Raw genomic sequence first — 6,193 nt, 5'->3', positions numbered from 1 at the left:
ATAGCTTTCGCGAGTTAGCCCGGCCTTGGGTCAATCTCGTCTCGTCAACCAGGCTCTTGCTGTAAATACAACCCAATGATGACCATAATAATAATAATAATAATAATAATAATAATAATAATAATAATAAAGCGCTAAACCCTTCAAGATTATACAACGCCTGAAGAATGGGAGTGGAAGTTTGTAGGATCCAAAGTGAAAAAGGCAATGGTCTTGACTGGCGGAGTTTCGCCAGGGAAGCGGGCGAAAGTTACAGCGTTCAAGAATATAAATATCGTAAATATCAGTGAGCTCAAGCTGGACAAGTTGAGCATTAGAGATGATATAGGAAAACACTAGTCTGGCAGAGTTGTGGATGAAGCGAGAACTTTGTGTGGCTTTAATTAATAGGGTTATCAAAGCTTATTCCTTAGGTAGCACTGATAATGGCTTGGGCAAATAATTTTGTTAATGTGTTTGGGTTTAGGAAAGACCTGCCTAATGTGGGTCAGATGGCCTGCTTCAGTGTTCCTCTTTAAGGTAGTTTTAAAAATAGGTTAGATAAATACACAAGTGGATGTGGGTGGGTAACTTTGACCTGCCTAGCATGGGCCAGTAGGCATGCTGCAGTGCTCTTTATGTTCTCCATGCCAGACCTGTACTGAGGCTCCACACATACCATGGTTGCAGCAGGGTTGGTCCTGCGAGCGTCACTGCTATGCACAGACTTCCCATGGTCACTGCAGAAACCGTCGATTGCACACACACATGGAGAATCGATACCCCACGCCTTGCATCACGTGAGCTCTCTCTCTCTCTCTCTCTCTCACACACACACACACACACACACACACACAGGGCGGTGTTTGTATGTCCACACCTGTGCTTGCTAAATTTAATCATGCAGACTCACTTCACACCTGTGATTGCTACGCTTAGCTGAACACTCACTCCACACCTGTAACTGCTAAGTTTACTGAACACTCACTCCACACCTGTGCTGTCTAGGTTCACCTGTTCAGGCTCACTGCGAACCTTGAGTATGACTGAGGCAGACATCACCCGGATAACCACTGTAGCAAACTCGAGACTGGTAGATACTAGGGGAGCTTCAGCAAGTATCCACGACCTTATACACAGCACTTAAGAACATAAGAAAGAAGGAACACTGCAGCAGGCCTACTGGCCCATGCGAGGTAGGTCCTAGTCTCCTACCGGTTTTAGCCAATGCCCGAAACCTATTCAGGTCAGGTCACATTCACCTAAAGGAGCACGGCATCTGACCTAATAACACAAGCTAGTGAGGTCCAGATCACACCCGCCCTCACCCAAGGACAGAGGGATCAGAGGTGTGACATGATTACGACTTACGACGTACAAAATACATAGGTTGGATAGGTAGTGATTGAGAGACTGGTTTCTGGTACACGAGGTTACAGTTAAAAGCTAATCTTAAGTTTATCTGTACTAGCTTCCGGAGATCAGCGCCCCCGCGGCCTGGTCCCAGACCAGGCCTCCTGGTTGCCGGCCTGACCGATCAAATTGCTAGTGCCAATCACCTGTAGCCCAATGAATGCACCTCAATAAAGATACCCAGGAGTTGCACATGTGTCTAATTTATCAACACGTCGGTTCTCTGAACCATTCATCTACAAACGAATGCACCACAACCCAACTGATCAGGAACTATTTTGAGTAATCTGTCGAGTTCCCTCTTGAAGACAGCTAGTGATTCGACTTCCCTCCCCCCTTATACATGGGAGGTATGCTAGCCGTAGAATGGTGAAACAATGGAATGACTTAGTGAAATGGTAGACGCAGAAGCCATGGTAGGCTCACGTAGCCTGGAGTAAACCCGTAAAGAGAGGCGGGGTCAGGAGCTGAGACACGACCCCTGCAATCACAATTAGGTGTGCACTCCATGCCAGTATTGATAAAGCCACTGGATGGCGAAACGTCTACAATAAAGATAACCAGATGTTGCACAAGTGTCTTATCAATCATCAAAAACAAAGAAGGAGCACTGCAGTAGGCCCATGCTAGGCAGGTCCCAGCCAGCTACTAAGAAGGTCGATCACTGAATAACGTGAACTTTATAAGGTTTTTATAGTGAAAAATGTGATCTATAATTTTACGAATATTTTATTTTATGTACTTCACATTACTGCAGAAACCTGTATAACACCTGTGCAGACTCACTCCGCACCTGTACTAGCCAACACAACAATCTGTGTTAGTCAACCCATGTTAACTATTACAGATGGTCTACTTAAGGTGATCCTGGAGGTCGCCAACCTGTACACCACTTGCGGTGTCGCGTAAAAACAAGCCAGACGATGAATAAAATGCCACAAATGCCGACTGCCGAGTGAAAAATGGCGCTCTGGACCACAGGTATGTCTGAAACAACACTGAACACTTCCCCTACCCGAGAACCAGGCCAGCTCCCGCGGCCCGATCCTTGTCCAGGCCTCACGGTGGATCAAGGCCTGATCAACCAGGCTGTTACTGCTGGCCGCACGTAGTCCAACATACGTACCACAACCTTGCTGATAATGAATGCGTGGAAAGTACTTGGAGCTCTGGTCCTAAATCTATACATTAACATAACATAGGAGGTAGTGCAGAATAGAAGCACGTCGTGTGTGATGGAAAGTGACAGGGGAAACCCATCCTATGTGATGGAAAGTGACAGGGGAAACCCATCCTATGTGATGGAAAGTGACAGGGGAAACCCATCCTGTGATGGAAAGTGACAGGGGAAACCCATCCTGTGTGATGGAAAGTGACAGGGGAAACCCATCCTATGTGATGGAAAGTGACAGGGGAAACCCATCCTATGTGATGGAAAGTGACAGGGGAAACCCATCCTATGTGATGGAAAGTGACAGGGGAAACCCATCCTATGTGATGGAAAGTGACAGGGGAAACCCATCCTATGTGATGGAGAGTGACAGGGGAAACCCATCCTATGTGATGGAAAGTGACGGGAAACCCATCTTATGTGATGGAGAGTGACAGGGGAAACCCATCTTATGTGATGGAGAGTGACAGGGGAAACCCATCTTATGTGGAGAGTGACAGGGGAAACCCATCCTATGTGATGGAAAGTGACAGGGGAAACCCATCCTATGTGATGGAAAGTGACAGGGGAAACCCATCCTATGTGATGGAGAGTGACAGGGGAAACCCATCCTATGTGATGGAAAGTGACAGGGGAAACCCATCCTATGTGATGGAGAGTGACAGGGGAAACCCATCCTATGTGATGGAAAGTGACAGGGGAAACCCATCTTATGTGATGGAAAGTGACAGGGGAAACCCATCTTATGTGATGGAGTGACAGGGGAAACCCATCCTATGTGATGGAAAGGACGGGAGTGATGGAAAGTGACAGGGGAAACCCATCCTATGTGATGGAAAGTGACAGGGGAAACCCATCCTATGTGATGGAAAGTGACAGGGGAAACCCATCCTATGTGATGGAGAGTGACAGGGGAAACCCATCCTATGTGATGGAGAGTCACAGGGGAAACCCATCCTATGTGATGGAGTAACAGGGGAAACCCATCCTGTGTGATGGAAAGTGACAGGGGAAACCCATCCTATGTGATGGAGAGTGACAGGGGAAACCCATCCTGTGTGATGGAAAGTGACAGGGGAAACCCATCCTATGTGATGGAAAGTGACAGGGGAAACCCATCCTATGTGATGGAAAGTGACAGGGGAAACCCATCCTGTGTGATGGAAAGTGACAGGGGAAACCCATCCTATGTACTCACCTAGTTGAGGTTGCGGGGGTCGAGTCCGAGCTCCTGGCCCCGCCTCTTCACTGATCGCTACTAGGTCACTCTCCCTGAGCCGTGAGCTTTATCATACCTCTGCTTAAAGCTATGATGGATCCTGCCTCCACTACATCGCTTCCCAAACTATTCCACTTACTGACTACTCTGTGGCTGAAGAAATACTTCCTAACATCCCTGTGATTCATCTGTGTCTTCAGCTTCCAACTGTGTCCCCTTGTTACTGTGTCTTTGTCCACCTTGTCAATTCCTCTCAGTATTTTGTATGTCGTTATCATGTCCCCCCTATCTCTCCTGTCCTCCAGTGTCGTCAGGTTGATTTCCCTTAACCTCTCCTCGTAGGACATACCTCTTAGCTCTGGGACTAGTCTTGTTGCAAACCTTTGCACTTTCTCTAGTTTCTTCACGTGCTTGCCTAGGTGTGGGTTCCAAACTGGTGCCGCATACTCCAATATGGGCGTAACGTACACGGTGTACAGGGTCCTGAATGATTCCTTATTAAGATGTCGGAATGCTGTTCTGAGGTTTGCTAGGCGCCCATATGCTGCAGCAGTTATTTGGTTGATGTGCGCTTCAGGAGATGTGCCTGGTGTTATACTCACCCCAAGATCTTTTTCCTTGAGTGAGGTTTGTAGTCTCTGGCCCCCTAGACTGTACTCCGTCTGCGGCCTTCTTTGCCCTTCCCCAATCTTCATGACTTTGCACTTGGTGGGATTGAACTCCAGGAGCCAATTGCTGGACCAGGTCTGCAGCCTGTCCAGATCCCTTTGTAGTTCTGCCTGGTCTTCGATCGAGTGAATTCTTCTCATCAACTTCACGTCATCTGCAAACAGGGACACCTCAGAGTCTATTCCTTCCATCATGTCGTTCACAAATACCAGAAACAGCACTGGTCCTAGGACTGACCCCTGCGGGACCCCGCTGGTCACAGGTGCCCACTCTGACACCTCGCCACGTACCATGACTCGCTGCTGTCTTCCTGACAAGTATTCCCTGATCCATTGTAGTGCCTTCCCTGTTATCCCTGCTTGGTCCTCCAGTTTTTGCACCAATCTCTTGTGTGGAACTGTGTCAAACGCCTTCTTGCAGTCCAAGAAAATGCAATCCACCCACCCCTCTCTCTCTTGTCTTACTGCTGTCACCATGTCATAGAACTCCAGTAGGTTTGTGACACAGGATTTCCCGTCCCTGAAACCATGTTGGCTGCTGTTGATGAGATCGTTCCTTTCTAGGTGTTCCACCACTCTTCTGATAATCTTCTCCATGATTTTGCATACTATACATGTCAGTGACACTGGTCTGTAGTTTAATGCTTCATGTCTGTCTCCTTTTTTAAAGATTGGGACTACATTTGCTGTCTTCCATGCCTCAGGCAATCTCCCTGTTTCGATAGATGTATTGAATATTGTTGTTAGGGGTACACATAGCGCCTCTGCTCCCTCTCTCAATACCCATGGGGAGATGTTATGGATGGAAAGTGACGGGGGAAACCCATCCTGTGTGATGGAAAGTGACGGAAAACCCATCCTGTGTGATGGAGTGACGGGGAAACCCATCCTGTGTGATGGAAAGTGACAGGGGAAACCCATCCTATGTGATGGAAAGTGACAGGGGAAACCCATCCTGTGTGGAGTGACAGGGGAAACCCATCCTATGTGATGGAGTGACAGGGGAAACCCATCCTATGTGATGGAAAGTGGCGGGGGAAACCCATCCTGTGTGATGGAAAGTGACGGAAAACCCATCTTGTGTGATGGAGTGACAGGGGAAACCCATCCTGTGTGATGGAAAGTGACAGGGGAAACCCATCCTGTGTGATGGAGTGACGGGAAACCCATCCTGTGTGATGGAGTGACGGGAAACCCATCCTATGTGATGGAAAGTGACAGGGAAAACCCATCCTATGTGATGGAAAGTGACAGGGGAAACCCATCCTGTGTGATGGAAAGTGACAGGGGAAACCCATCCTATGTGATGGAAAGTGACAGGGGAAACCCATCCTGTGTGATGGAGTGAAAGGGGAAACCCATCCTATGTGATGGAAAGTGACAGGGGAAACCCATCCTATGTGATGGAAAGTGACAGGGGAAACCCATCCTGGAAAGTAAGGGGGAGGGGGAGACAGTAGCTATGTTTTATCCCCACAATGTACCGATGGGATGAGAGAAACGCCTCTATCTTCCACCACCACCATATAACAACACACTGCTGATGTTTCACTTCATTTACTGCACAAACAAGTGCAGGTCTTGGCACAGTCATGGCGAGGCTGGCTGGCTGGCTCTCTCTCTCTCTCTCTCTCTCTCTCCTGACAGCTGCCCAACATGGTGTAACCTTCTGCCACACTGCTTAATGTATTATCCTTCCAAACGAAGATGTTAATTTCCCTGAAAAACTTATAATGTGGTTTA

This window comes from Cherax quadricarinatus, unplaced genomic scaffold (genome assembly GCF_038502225.1).
Source record: "Cherax quadricarinatus isolate ZL_2023a unplaced genomic scaffold, ASM3850222v1 Contig761, whole genome shotgun sequence".
Taxonomy (NCBI): Eukaryota; Metazoa; Arthropoda; class Malacostraca; order Decapoda; family Parastacidae; genus Cherax; species Cherax quadricarinatus.
Note: the sequence above shows the minus strand (reverse complement) of the source record.